The 13,783-nt window shown below is 49.3% G+C and overlaps 1 pseudogene; it reads right to left on the bottom strand.

Annotated features, from left to right (window-relative positions):
- LOC132898643 (protein tweety homolog 2-like) overlaps nt 1-9,213 on the bottom strand; it is a 36,732-nt pseudogene extending 27,519 nt beyond the window's left edge.
- Nucleotides 9,214-13,783: the final 4,570 nt, after the last annotated feature.

Raw genomic sequence — 13,783 nt, 5'->3', positions numbered from 1 at the left:
TTTAGGACGTGAAACGCTGACCCGCCGGGAGTTTAGGACGTGAAACCCTGACCAGCCGGTAGTTTAGGATGTGAAACCCTGACCCGCTGGGAGTTTAGGATGTGAAACCCTGACCCGCTGGGAGTTTAGGATGTGAAACCCTGACCTGCCAGTAGTTTAGGATGTGAAACGCTGACCTGCCAGTAGTTTAGGATGTGAAACGCTGACCTGCCAGTAGTTTAGGATGTGAAACGCTGACCCGCCGGTAGTTTAGGATGTGAAACCCTGACCCGCCGGGAGTTTAGGACGTGAAACGCTGACCCGCCGGGAGTTTAGGATGTGAAACCCTGACCCGCCGGGAGTTTAGGACGTGAAACGCTGACCCGCCAGGAGTTTAGGATGTGAAACCCTGACCCGCCCGGAGTTTAGGATGTGAAACGCTGACCCGCCGGGAGTTTAGGATGTGGAACGCTGAACCGCCGGGAGTTTAGGATGTGAAACGCTGACCCGACGGTAGTTTAGGATGTGAAACGCTGACCCGACGGTAGTTTAGGATGTGAAACGCTGACCCGACGGTAGTTTAGGATGTGAAACTCTGACCCGCCGGTAGTTTAGGATGTGAAACCCTGACCCGCTGGGAGTTTAGGATGTGAAACGCTGACCTGCCGGTAGTTTAGGATGTGAAACGTTGACCTGCCGGTAATTTAGGACGTGAAACGCTGACCCGCCGGTAGTTTAGGATGTGAAACGCTGACCTGCCGGTAGTTTAGGATGTGAAACGCTGACCCGCCGGGAGTTTAGGATGTGAAACGCTGACCCGCCGGGAGTTTAGGATGTGGAACGCTGACCCGCTGGGAGTTTAGGATGTGAAACGCTGACCCGCCGGGAGTTTAGGATGTGAAACGCTGACCAGCCGGGAGTTTAGGATGTGAAACGCTGACCCGCCGGGAGTTTAGGATGTGAAACGCTGACCAGCCGGGAGTTTAGGATGTGAAACGCTGAACCGCCTGTAGTTTAGGATGTGAAACCCTGACCCGCCTGTAGTTTAGGATGTGAAACCCTGACCCGCCGGGAGTTTAGGATGTGAAACATTGACCTGCCGGTAGTTTAGGACGTGAAACGCTGACCCGCCGGTAGTTTAGGATGTGAAACGCTGACCCGCCGGGAGTTTAGGATGTGAAACGCTGACCAGCCGGGAGTTTAGGATGTGAAACGCTGACCCGCCGGGAGTTTAGGATGTGAAACGCTGACCAGCCGGGAGTTTAGGATGTGAAACGCTGAACCGCCTGTAGTTTAGGATGTGAAACGCTGACCCGCCGGGAGTTTAGGATGTGAAACATTGACCTGCCGGTAGTTTAGGACGTGAAACGCTGACCCGCCGGTAGTTTAGGATGTGAAACGCTGACCTGCCGGTAGTTTAGGATGTGAAACGCTGACCTGCTGGTAATTTAGGACGTGAAACGCTGACCCACCGGGAGTTTAGGATGTGAAACGCTGACCCGCTGGGAGTTTAGGATGTGAAACGTTGACCTGCCGGTAGTTTAGGACGTGAAACGCTGACCCGCCGGGAGTTTAGGATGTGAAATGCTGAACCGCCTGTAGTTTAGGATGTGAAACCCTGACCCGCTGGGAGTTTAGGATGTGAAACGTTGAACTGCCGGTAGTTTAGGATGTGAAACGCTGACCTGCCGGTAGTTTAGGATGTGAAACGCTGACCCGCCGGGAGTTTAGGACGTAAAACGCTGACCCGCCGGGAGTTTAGGACGTGAAACGCTGACCCGCCGGGAGTTTAGGATGTGAAACCCTGACCCGCTGGGAGTTTAGGATGTGAAACGTTGACCTGCTGGTAGTTTAGGATGTGAAACGCTGACCCACCAGGAGTTTAGGATGTGAAACGCTGAACCGCCTGTAGTTTAGGATGTGAAACCCTGACCCGCTGGGAGATTAGGATGTGAAACGTTGACCTGCCGGTAGTTTAGGACGTGAAACGCTGACCCGCCGGTAGTTTAGGATGTGAAACGCTGACCCGCTGGGAGTTTAAGATGTGAAACGTTGACCTGCCGGTAGTTTAGGATGTGAAACGCTGACCCGCCGGGAGTTTAGGATGTGAAACGCTGAACCGCCTGTAGTTTAGGATGTGAAACCCTGAACCGCCTGTAGTTTAGGATGTGAAACCCTGACCCGCTGGGAGTTTAGGATGTGAAACGCTGAACCGCCTGTAGTTTAGGATGTGAAACCCTGAACCGCCTGTAGTTTAGGATGTGAAACGCTGACCTGCCGGTAGTTTAGGATGTGAAACGCTGACCTGCCGGTAGTTTAGGATGTGAAACGCTGACCCGCCGGGAGTTTAGGATGTGAAACCCTGACCCGCTGGGAGATTAGGATGTGAAACATTGACCTGCCGGTAGTTTAGGACGTGAAACGCTGACCCGCTGGGAGTTTAGGATGTGAAACGCTGAACCGCCTGTAGTTTAGGATGTGAAACCCTGACCCGCTGGGAGTTTAGGATGTGAAACGCTGACCCGCTGGGAGTTTAGGATGTGAAACGCTGAACCGCCTGTAGTTTAGGATGTGAAACGCTGACCCGCCGGGAGTTTAGGATGTGAAACGCTGACCCGCCGGGAGTTTAGGATGTGAAACGCTGACCCGCCGGGAGTTTAGGATGTGAAACGCTGACCCGCCGGTAGTTTAGGACGTGAAACGCTGACCCGCCGGGAATTTAGGATGTGAAACGCTGACCCGCCGGGAGTTTAGGATGTGAAACGCTGACCCGCCGGGAGTTTAGGATGTGAAACGCTGACCCGCCGGGAGTTTAGGATGTGAAACATTGACCTGCCGGTAGTTTAGGACGTGAAACGCTGACCCGCCGGTAGTTTAGGATGTGAAATGCTGACCTGCCGGTAGTTTAGGATGTGAAACGCTGACCCACCGGGAGTTTAGGATGTGAAACGCTGACCCGCTGGGAGTTTAGGATGTGAAACGTTGACCTGCCGGTAGTTTAGGACGTGAAACGCTGACCCGCCGGGAGTTTAGGATGTGAAATGCTGAACCGCCTGTAGTTTAGGATGTGAAACCCTGACCCGCTGGGAGTTTAGGATGTGAAACGTTGAACTGCCGGTAGTTTAGGATGTGAAACGCTGACCTGCCGGTAGTTTAGGATGTGAAACGCTGACCCGCCGGGAGTTTAGGATGTGAAACCCTGACCCGCTGGGAGATTAGGATGTGAAACGCTGACCCGCCAGTAGTTTAGGATGTGAAACCCTGACCCGCTGGAAGTTTAGGATGTGAAACGTTGACCTGCCGGTAGTTTAGGATGTGAAACGCTGACCCGCCGGGAGTTTAGGATGTGAAACGCTGACCCACCAGTAGTTTAGGATGTGAAACCCTGACCCGCTGCGAGTTTAGGATGTGAAACGTTGACCTGCCGGTAGTTTAGCATGTGAAACGCTGACCCGCCGGGAGTTTAGGATGTGAAACGCTGAACCGCCTGTAGTTTAGGATGTGAAACCCTGACCCGCTGGGAGTTTAGGACGTGAAACGTTGACCTGCCGGTAGTTTAGGACGTGAAACGCTGACCCGCCGGTAGTCTAGGATGTGAAACGCTGACCCGCTGGGAGTTTAGGATGTGAAACGTTGACCTGCCGGTAGTTTAGGATGTGAAACCCTGACCCGCTGGGAGTTTAGGATGTGAAACGCTGACCCGCCGGTAGTTTAGGATGTGAAACGTTGACCCGCCGGTAGTCTAGGATGTGAAACGCTGACCCGCCGGGAGTTTAGGATGTGAAACGCTGACCCGCCGGTAGTTTAGGATGTGAAACGCTGACCCGCCGGTAGTTTAGGATGTGAAACGCTGACCCGCCGGTAGTTTAGGATGTGAAACGCTGACCCGCCGGTAGTTTAGGATGTGAAACGCTGACCTGCCGGTAGTTTAGGATGTGAAACGCTGACCCGCCGGGAGTTTAGGATGTGAAACGCTGACCCGCCGGGAGTTTAGGATGTGAAACGCTGACCCGCCGGTAGTTTAGGATGTGAAACGCTGACCCGCCTGTAGTTTAGGATGTGAAACCCTGACCCGCTGGGAGTTTAGGATGTGAAACGTTGACCTGCCGGTAGTTTAGGATGTGAAACGCTGACCTGCCGGTAGTTTAGGATGTGAAACGCTGACCCGCCAGGAGTTTAGGATGTGAAACCCTGACCCGCTGGGAGTTTAGGATGTGAAACGTTGACCTGCCGGTAGTTTAGGATGTGAAACGCTGACCCGCCAGGAGTTTAGGATGTGAAACCCTGACCCGCTGGGAGTTTAGGATGTGAAACGTTGACCAGCCGGTAGTTTAGGATGTGAAACGCTGACCCGCCGGGAGTTTAGGATGTGAAACGCTGACCCACCAGTAGTTTAGGATGTGAAACCCTGACCCGCTGGGAGTTTAGGATGTGAAACGTTGACCTGCCGGTAGTTTAGCATGTGAAACGCTGAACCGCCTGTAGTTTAGGATGTGAAACCCTGACCCGCTGGGAGTTTAGGATGTGAAACGTTGACCTGCCGGTAGTTTAGGACGTGAAACGCTGACCCGCCGGTAGTCTAGGATGTGAAACGCTGACCCGCTGGGAGTTTAGGATGTGAAACGTTGACCCGCCGGGAGTTTAGGATGTGAAACCCTGACCCGCTGGGAGTTTAGGATGTGAAACGCTGACCCGCTGGGTGTTTAGGATGTGAAACGCTGACCCGTAGGTAGTTTAGGACGTGAAACGCTGACCTGCCGGGAGTTTAGGATGTGAAACGCTGACCTGCCGGTAGTTTAGGATGTGAAACGCTGACCTGCCGGTAGTTTAGGATGTGAAACGCTGACCTGCCGGTAGTTTAGGATGTGAAACGCTGACCCGCTGGGAGTTTAGGATGTGAAACGCTGACCCACCAGTAGTTTAGGATGTGAAACCCTGACCCGCTGGGAGTTTAGGATGTGAAACGTTGACCTGCCGGTAGTTTAGCATGTGAAACGCTGAACCGCCTGTAGTTTAGGATGTGAAACCCTGACCCGCTGGGAGTTTAGGATGTGAAACGTTGACCTGCCGGTAGTTTAGGACGTGAAACGCTGACCCGCCGGTAGTCTAGGATGTGAAACGCTGACCCGCTGGGAGTTTAGGATGTGAAACGTTGACCCGCCGGGAGTTTAGGATGTGAAACCCTGACCCGCTGGGAGTTTAGGATGTGAAACGTTGACCTGCCGGTAGTTTAGCATGTGAAACGCTGAACCGCCTGTAGTTTAGGATGTGAAACCCTGACCCGCTGGGAGTTTAGGATGTGAAACGTTGACCTGCCGGTAGTTTAGGACGTGAAACGCTGACCCGCCGGTAGTCTAGGATGTGAAACGCTGACCCGCTGGGAGTTTAGGATGTGAAACGTTGACCCGCCGGGAGTTTAGGATGTGAAACCCTGACCCGCTGGGAGTTTAGGATGTGAAACCCTGACCCGCTGGGAGTTTAGGATGTGAAACGCTGACCCGCTGGGTGTTTAGGATGTGAAACGCTGACCCGTAGGTAGTTTAGGACGTGAAACGCTGACCTGCCGGGAGTTTAGGATGTGAAACGCTGACCTGCCGGTAGTTTAGGATGTGAAACGCTGACCTGCCGGTAGTTTAGGATGTGAAACGCTGACCTGCCGGTAGTTTAGGATGTGAAACGCTGACCCGCTGGGAGTTTAGGATGTGAAACGCTGACCCGCCGGTAGTTTAGGATGTGAAACGCTGACCCGCCGGTAATTTAGGATGTGAAACGCTGACCCGCCGGTAGTTTAGGATGTGAAACGCTGACCCGCCGGTAGTTTAGGATGTGAAACGCTGACCTGCCGGTAGTTTAGGATGTGAAACGCTGACCCGCTGGGAGTTTAGGATGTGAAACGCTGACCCGCCGGTAGTTTAGGATGTGAAACGCTGACCCGCCGGTAGTTTAGGATGTGAAACGCTGACCCGCTGGGAGTTTAGGATGTGAAACGCTGACCCGCTGGGAGTTTAGGATGTGAAACGCTGACCCGCCGGTAGTTTAGGATGTGAAACGCTGACCCGCCGGTAGTTTAGGATGTGAAACGCTGACCCGCCGGTAGTTTAGGATGTGAAACGCTGACCCGCCGGTAGTTTAGGATGTGAAACGCTGACCCGCCGGTAGTTTAGGATGTGAAACGCTGACCCGCCGGTAGTTTAGGATGTGAAACGCTGACCCGCCGGTAGTTTAGGATGTGAAACGCTGACCTGCCGGTAGTTTAGGATGTGAAACGCTGACCCGCCGGGAGTTTAGGATGTGAAACGCTGACCCGCCGGTAGTTTAGGATGTGAAACGCTGACCCGCCTGTAGTTTAGGATGTGAAACCCTGACCCGCTGGGAGTTTAGGATGTGAAACGTTGACCTGCCGGTAGTTTAGGATGTGAAACGCTGACCTGCCGGTAGTTTAGGATGTGAAACGCTGACCCGCCAGGAGTTTAGGATGTGAAACCCTGACCCGCCAGTAGTTTAGGATGTGAAACCCTGACCCGCTGGGAGTTTAGGATGTGAAACGTTGACCAGCCGGTAGTTTAGGATGTGAAACGCTGACCCGCCGGGAGTTTAGGATGTGAAACGCTGACCCACCAGTAGTTTAGGATGTGAAACCCTGACCCGCTGGGAGTTTAGGATGTGAAACTTTGACCTGCCGGTAGTTTAGCATGTGAAACGCTGAACCGCCTGTAGTTTAGGATGTGAAACCCTGACCCGCTGGGAGTTTAGGATGTGAAACGTTGACCTGCCGGTAGTTTAGGACGTGAAACGCTGACCCGCCGGTAGTCTAGGATGTGAAACGCTGACCCGCTGGGAGTTTAGGATGTGAAACGTTGACCTGCCGGTAGTTTAGGATGTGAAACCCTGACCCGCTGGGAGTTTAGTATGTGAAACGTTGACCTGCCGGTAGTTTAGGATGTGAAACGCTGACCCGCCGGGAGTTTAGGATGTGAAACGCTGACCCACCGGTAGTTTAGGATGTGAAACCCTGACCCGCTGGGAGTTTAGGATGTGAAACGTTGACCTGCCGGTAGTTTAGGATGTGAAACACTGACCCGCTGGGAGTTTAGGATGTGAAACACTGACCCACTGGGAGTTTAGGATGTGAAACACTGACCCGCCGGTAGTTTAGGATGTGAAACGCTGACCCGCCGGTAATTTAGGATGTGAAACACTGACCTGCCGGTAATTTAGGATGTGAAACACTGACCTGCCGGTAGTTTAGGATGTGAAACGCTGACCTGCTGGTAATTTAGGACGTGAAACACTGACCCGCCGGGAGGTTAGGATGTGAAACGCTGACCCGCTGGGAGTTTAGGATGTGAAACGTTGACCTGCCGGTAGTTTAGGATGTGAAACGCTGACCCGCCGGGAGTTTAGGACGTGAAACCCTGACCCGCTGGGAGTTTAGGACGTGAAACACAGACCCGCCGGGAGTTTAGGATGTGAAACCCTGACCCGCTGGGAGTTTAGGATGTGAAACGTTGACCTGCCGGTAGTTTAGGATGTGAAACGCTGACCCGCCGGGAGTTTAGGATGTGAAACGCTGACCCACCAGTAGTTTAGGATGTGAAACCCTGACCCTGCCGGGAGTTTAGGATGTGAAACGCTGACCCACCAGTAGTTTAGGATGTGAAACCCTGACCCGCTGGGAGTTTAGGATGTGAAACGCTGACCCGCCGGGAGTTTAGGATGTGAAACGCTGACCTGCCGGTAGTTTAGGATGTGAAACGCTGACCTGCCGGTAGTTTAGGATGTGAAACGCTGACCCGCCGGTAGTTTAGGATGTGAAACGCTGACCCGCCGGGAGTTTAGGATGTGAAACGCTGACCCGCTGGGAGTTTAGGATGTGAAACGCTGACCCGCTGGGAGTTTAGGATGTGAAACGCTGACCCGCCGGTAGTTTAGGATGTGAAACGCTGACCCACCAGTAGTTTAGGATGTGAAACCCTGACCCGCCGGTAGTTTAGGATGTGAAACGCTGACCCGTCGGTAGTTTAGGATGTGAAACGCTGACCCGTCGGTAGTTTAGGATGTGAAATGCTGACCCGCTGGGAGTTTAGGATGTGAAACGTTGACCTGCCGGTAGTTTAGGATGTGAAACGCTGACCCGCCGGGAGTTTAGGATGTGAAACGCTGACCCGCCGGGAGTTTAGGATGTGAAACGCTGACCCGCCAGTAGTTTAGGATGTGAAACGCTGACCCGCTGGGAGTTTAGGATGTGAAACGCTGACCCGTCGGTAGTTTAGGACGTGAAACGCTGACCCGCCGGTAGTTTAGGATGTGAAACGCTGACCCGCCGGTAGTTTAGGATGTGAAACGCTGACCCGCCGGTAGTTTAGGATGTGAAACGCTGACCCGCCGGGAGTTTAGGATGTGAAACGCTGACCTGCCGGTAGTTTAGGATGTGAAACGCTGACCCGTCGGTAGTTTAGGATGTGAAACGCTGACCTGCCGGCAGTTTAGGATGTGAAACGCTGACCTGCCGGTAGTTTAGGATGTGAAACGCTGACCTGCTGGTAGTTTAGGATGTGAAATGCTGACCTGCTGGTAGTTTAGGATGTGAAATGCTGACCTGCTGGTAGTTTAGGATATGAAACACTGACCTGCTCGTAGTTTAGGATATGAAATGCTGACCTGCTGGTAGTTTAGGATGTGAAACGCTGACCTGCTGGTAGTTTAGGATGTGAAACGCTGACCTGCTGGTAGTTTAGGATGTGAAACGCTGACCTGCTGGTAGTTTAGGATGTGAAACGCTGACCTGCTGGTAGTTTAGGATGTGAAACGCTGACCTGCTGGTAGTTAGGATGTGAAACGCTGACCTGCTGGTAGTTTAGGATGTGAAACGCTGACCTGCTGGTAGTTTAGGATGTGAAACACTGACCTGCTGGTAGTTTTCCTCCTGAGGGTTGAAGCTGTTGTTGATTTGTTGGAGTCTCAGATTGATGTGAGGAAACTGGTGAAGCCAATAAATCCACCACGGAGGGATATAATCCAGTTCAGAGGAGGACATGATGAGAGAGAGAGAGAGAGAGAAAGTGGGAGAGAGTGTGAGATATAGTGTGTGTGAGAGAGAGATATAGAGATATATAGAGAGCGAGTGAGTGTGTGAGAGAGACAGAGTGAGAGTGTGTGTGTGACAGTGTGAGTGAGAGTGTGAGGGTGTGTGAGAGTGAGATAAAGAGAAGGATTTAGAGAGAGAGAGAGAGTGTGTGTGTGAGAGTGAGAGTGTGAGTGAGATATAGAGAGGGATTTAGAGAGAGAGACAGAGATTGAGAGAGTGTGAGAGAGAGAGAGACAGAGATTGAGAGAGTGTGAGAGAGAGAGAGTGAGTGTGAGAGAGAGAGAGAGAGAGATTGAGAGAGCTATATAGAGACTGTGAGCGCGCGCTGTCCCGGTGAACAAAAGCTCTCAGTTGGAGTGTCTCTGCACTTTAAGCGCACGCGCTGCTCCCGCGGTGTGAACTCCTCGGTGTGAAAATCCGCATTCCGGTTATTTATGATCATAAAATAATCCAGATTCCGGAACCGGAGCAGGAAAACCACCCACAGCGCTGCCGGGCGCGTGCACAGGACACGAGTGCGCGTTCACGAGACACGGGGACCAGGGTTCTGCTTTTTCTTCTGCTGGGCGGTTGGTCTCCAGCTTCCTGGTGCATTACCGCCACCTTCTGCTCCGGAGAGTGAACCAGAGACGAACTGACCCGACCCGACCCGACCCAATCTAATCTAATCTAATCTAATCTAATCTAATCTAACAACACACGCTCTCACCCAACCTCTATCAGTGGAACATCTCATCACCAGGGGCAATTTCTCAGAGACAACAAGGGAAGCCGAGCTTCCCCTAAAATTCTCTCCCCAAACTGCGGCATCTATGACGTTGAATTCTCATTAAAACAATAACTTGCATAACATAATATATGCCCAAGATTATATTTACGTTCATAACTATCCTGTAACTTATTTGAGTGATGTCTGACGAACTTGCAGTTCGCTACGAGAATCACCTTTGCTGCCAGGCTGTACCCAGATAGCAGAGGGACGTTGAAACGGTGCCGATTCTTGGTCAGAATGGTCGGTTTCCATCGTAAGTCAGAAAATCAACGCTGAAACGGCGCCGTGAAACGTCGATTTCTCCGCCGTCGGAGAAGGTCGATTTATCACTGTTGAATCACCGTGGGTAAAGGTTGATCTGTCGACCGTCAGAGAAGGTCGAATATACGATGTTGAACCATCGTCACTTTTGCAGGCCAGTTTTCAACATTGGTAGGATGAGCAACTAATTGTTCAGAATATAAATTGCCACTGTTTGTCTTATCCTGCTTACACGAGTAAATGATATAAGTGATAATGATAAGTAAATGATAAAAAAAAGAACAAAAACTAGTTTACTTTCTTAACTCAGTGTAGGTATCATGCCACCATCTTGTGTCAGAACTACAATTCCCAGGCAACTTCCGTGTGACCTACGTCACCACCTACGTCAGTCTGCCATGCACGCATAAATCCAAGCGGAAGCGCCACCATCTTTGTCTCTCACGTTTGGCTTCCGATGAATCTGGACGTATAAAGAGGCGCTCTCCACCCAGAAAGACGTCTTCTTTCTTGTAAGATCCATCACTCAGCGCGGTTTTCTTTCTTACCCTTGGCAAAGGTAAACTCTAGAGTCGCGCGATCTTTAAACTCAACCTGAGTTACAACCGGTTTACTTGCATTAGAAGTGACGTCACGACCGCAGCCCAGGCAGTCAAAAGTTAAGAAGCGATTGAATCCTTTTTAACTCAAAAGCGCTGTGCATCTTATTCTGATCAGAGACTTTTCCTCACGAACGCTGAGGTTCGGACCAAGAATCCTCTGCTTTCCACGGGAACCACCCAAGTGCTCCGCTGGACCCGAAAGTTTTCTGCGCCTCCATCACGAGCGGCTCACGTGCTCCCACGGCGAGGCCCGAAACTACACCGGCGAATAGTTCTTCATATCTTGCTAAAGGCAGGATTAAGTAAGATTTTGGCATTTGGGCATAATTAGGATAGTCTTAGGAATTTGCTTTTATTTGAAATAGTGTGAATTTAAACCCAGGTTTATCTGTTACACTGTTAGACACGCAGCGTGTTGATTTATTTTGGTTCTATGTTCTCTCAATTGTTTAATAGATAGGCTGCGCATGCTTCTCTCTCTTTTATTCTTACTAACATTATAATTTCATTATTATACATCTTGATCTCAAGATTTCAGTGGACTCAGTATGGTTATGAGCTAGTGGGTTAGCTACAGCTTCCCTTTTGTCTGCTTAGCAACACAAAGCTAATCAAGGCCTACCATGTGCTCAGCAGGCCATCAGGCCTGATAAACCACACCTCAGCTAGAAATCTACAAGCTAGCTTTTAGTTAGCTACGGCTAATACCCTTGTCTTTAGCAACACGTGCTCAGTAGGCCTCACCAGGCCTAACAAACACACTTTAGCTAGGCCAAAGGGCCTTTAGCAAACTCACACTAGCAACACAAGGCTAAACACAGAGCTAATCCTTTGTTCTGTTTAGATAACATTCTTTTGTTTAGCTACCAACAAGCTAGGCCTCCACCATGTTAGCTACATGAGGCTAAACACATGGTCAAGTCCTACACACACACACACCCCTCACTGCTTGTATATATTGATTTATTATTTTTCTTTTTATCTTTGTATAATAAATTCATTTATTAAACAAACTGTGTTTATTTGTGTGAACAACAATATATACATGGAGTCCCCAGTCTCCCTCGAATTCAAAAGGGTGCATATACAAGTTATGTAATATGGTAAGTGATCGTAATAATTTGGAAATATACCATAATTTAGCTGTTTGGTAATTTATTATTAAGCACCAGGATTAATGGTATGATTCACTAAACGAATCATTGAACGATTCACTAAATGATTCACTGAATGAGACTGATTCTATGGTATGATTCAATTCAAACGAGTCAAATTAAACGATTCAATGGGATTGATTCATTTTAATTATTAACCTTCAAAATTTAATGAGACTGATTTAACGAGATTGATCACTTAATATCAATAATTAACTGATTGCACCCACACTCAGCAATGGATTTGACCTATCTTTTAAAGTTTTTTTGCAAATAACTTAACATTTCCAAGATGATCATAAATTAATTCTAATTTATAATTATAATTTATAATTATAATTATTTAATTCATAATGTCCCATAATGCAGTGCGATTACCACTGCTGTTTACTGGATGACATCATTTTCGTTATATACCTGGGTGCACGTGAAACTCCCACACCACTCGGTTGGATCGCGACTCTCTTGTGGATCGGCCTGCTGTTACACTTGGACCATTGAAACAACATTGAGAAAAACACTGGACCACGCTACATTTCCATTCATCCCTGGACATCTGGTACGTACCATTATTCAGTCACTATTAATAAAGGGAATTTTGAATACAGTTTCAAGCAGTTTAAGAAGTTATGATGAACTTCAGTAATATCACGCGTTGGAGAAATTTCCCTCAACTAGTATCCATTTGAAACAACAACAATGCAGATGCATTATTCAATTGAAAAACGAGTCGAAGTACTTGTCTTGTTGGAGTGAAAACTTAGCGTTAAATCGAGCATGTAGGCCTAGGTCGCATGTCGTTTCGAGCTGACCTGTTCTTTTGTGTAGCCATGGGTCGTGCCTCGCGGCCATGAACTTTAAAGATTATCCAGGCTACCAATGCTTCTGTAGTGACCACTTTGTTTGAGGTACCACGAACGAAATTGCTTATATTCCCTCAACTAATACAATAAACATGCAGATGCATTGTTTAGTCGAAAACTAGTCAAAGTAGTGGTCTTGATGGAGTGAAGAAAAAGCATTTCAATCGAGTATATAGGCCGTGGTTATAACCGGTAGCTCTATACCCGGCTTGAGGGGGCTGGGCTTTGTAACGCTGTAGGCCTATACTGCCCTACAAAGCCAAAAGACCTTAACTCATCAGACTCATTACAGGCTTCTGCCTTGGTTTTCCCTTTGCTTTTGGAAGTTACGGTAAAAACGACATCTTATTGTTACCAGAAAAAAACAGAAATGACTCGAAATAATTCATCACATGATACAACTGATGTCCTCTGTTCCAAAAATGGCAATAACTCATGTTGACCTTGAGTGATATTAAGGTCTTTTGGCTTTGTAGGGCAGTATGGGTCGCAGCCATTAGAACATGACTCCAGACATTGTTAAAACATTGTTGGTATTAAAACAGAACTTTCTATAAAACAATTGTTTGAACTCTGTGTGTGTGTGTGTGTGTGTGTGTGTGTGTGTGTGTGTGTGTAAGGTTATTTCAAATGTAATGACGTAAATGTTGTCTTTGTTCCCCCCATGTTTACCTCAATGGAACCTGAAGACCACTACCCCGTCATTCCCTCAAAAGGTACTGCAGACATTTATTTCTTTAGGGGAGAGAACATGGCTTCTTATTGGTCAAAAAGAAGACGTGTTGTGACAGCTACTGAAATGTCAGAAAGGCAGATTCTGTCCGATTTTGAGTCAGCTCTGGGTAATCCTGCTGCTCAAGTCTCTCCTTCAATTGCATCACCCAGGCCTGCATCATCAATGGGTTTAGATGAGGATGGTGGGGATTCTGTTGAGTTGGGAGGGTGCAGTGATGCAGAGTCTGACAGCAGTAGCATGTCTTCAGAGGGTGACAGTGACAGTCATATTGATGGTGACTCTTTTGAAGAGTCAGGGCTTCACCAAAAATTAAAACACTGGGCTGCAT

Source organism: Neoarius graeffei, chromosome 14 (genome assembly GCF_027579695.1).
Source record: "Neoarius graeffei isolate fNeoGra1 chromosome 14, fNeoGra1.pri, whole genome shotgun sequence".
Taxonomy (NCBI): domain Eukaryota; kingdom Metazoa; phylum Chordata; class Actinopteri; order Siluriformes; family Ariidae; genus Neoarius; species Neoarius graeffei.
This window is presented reverse-complemented; position numbering and strand designations above follow the sequence as displayed.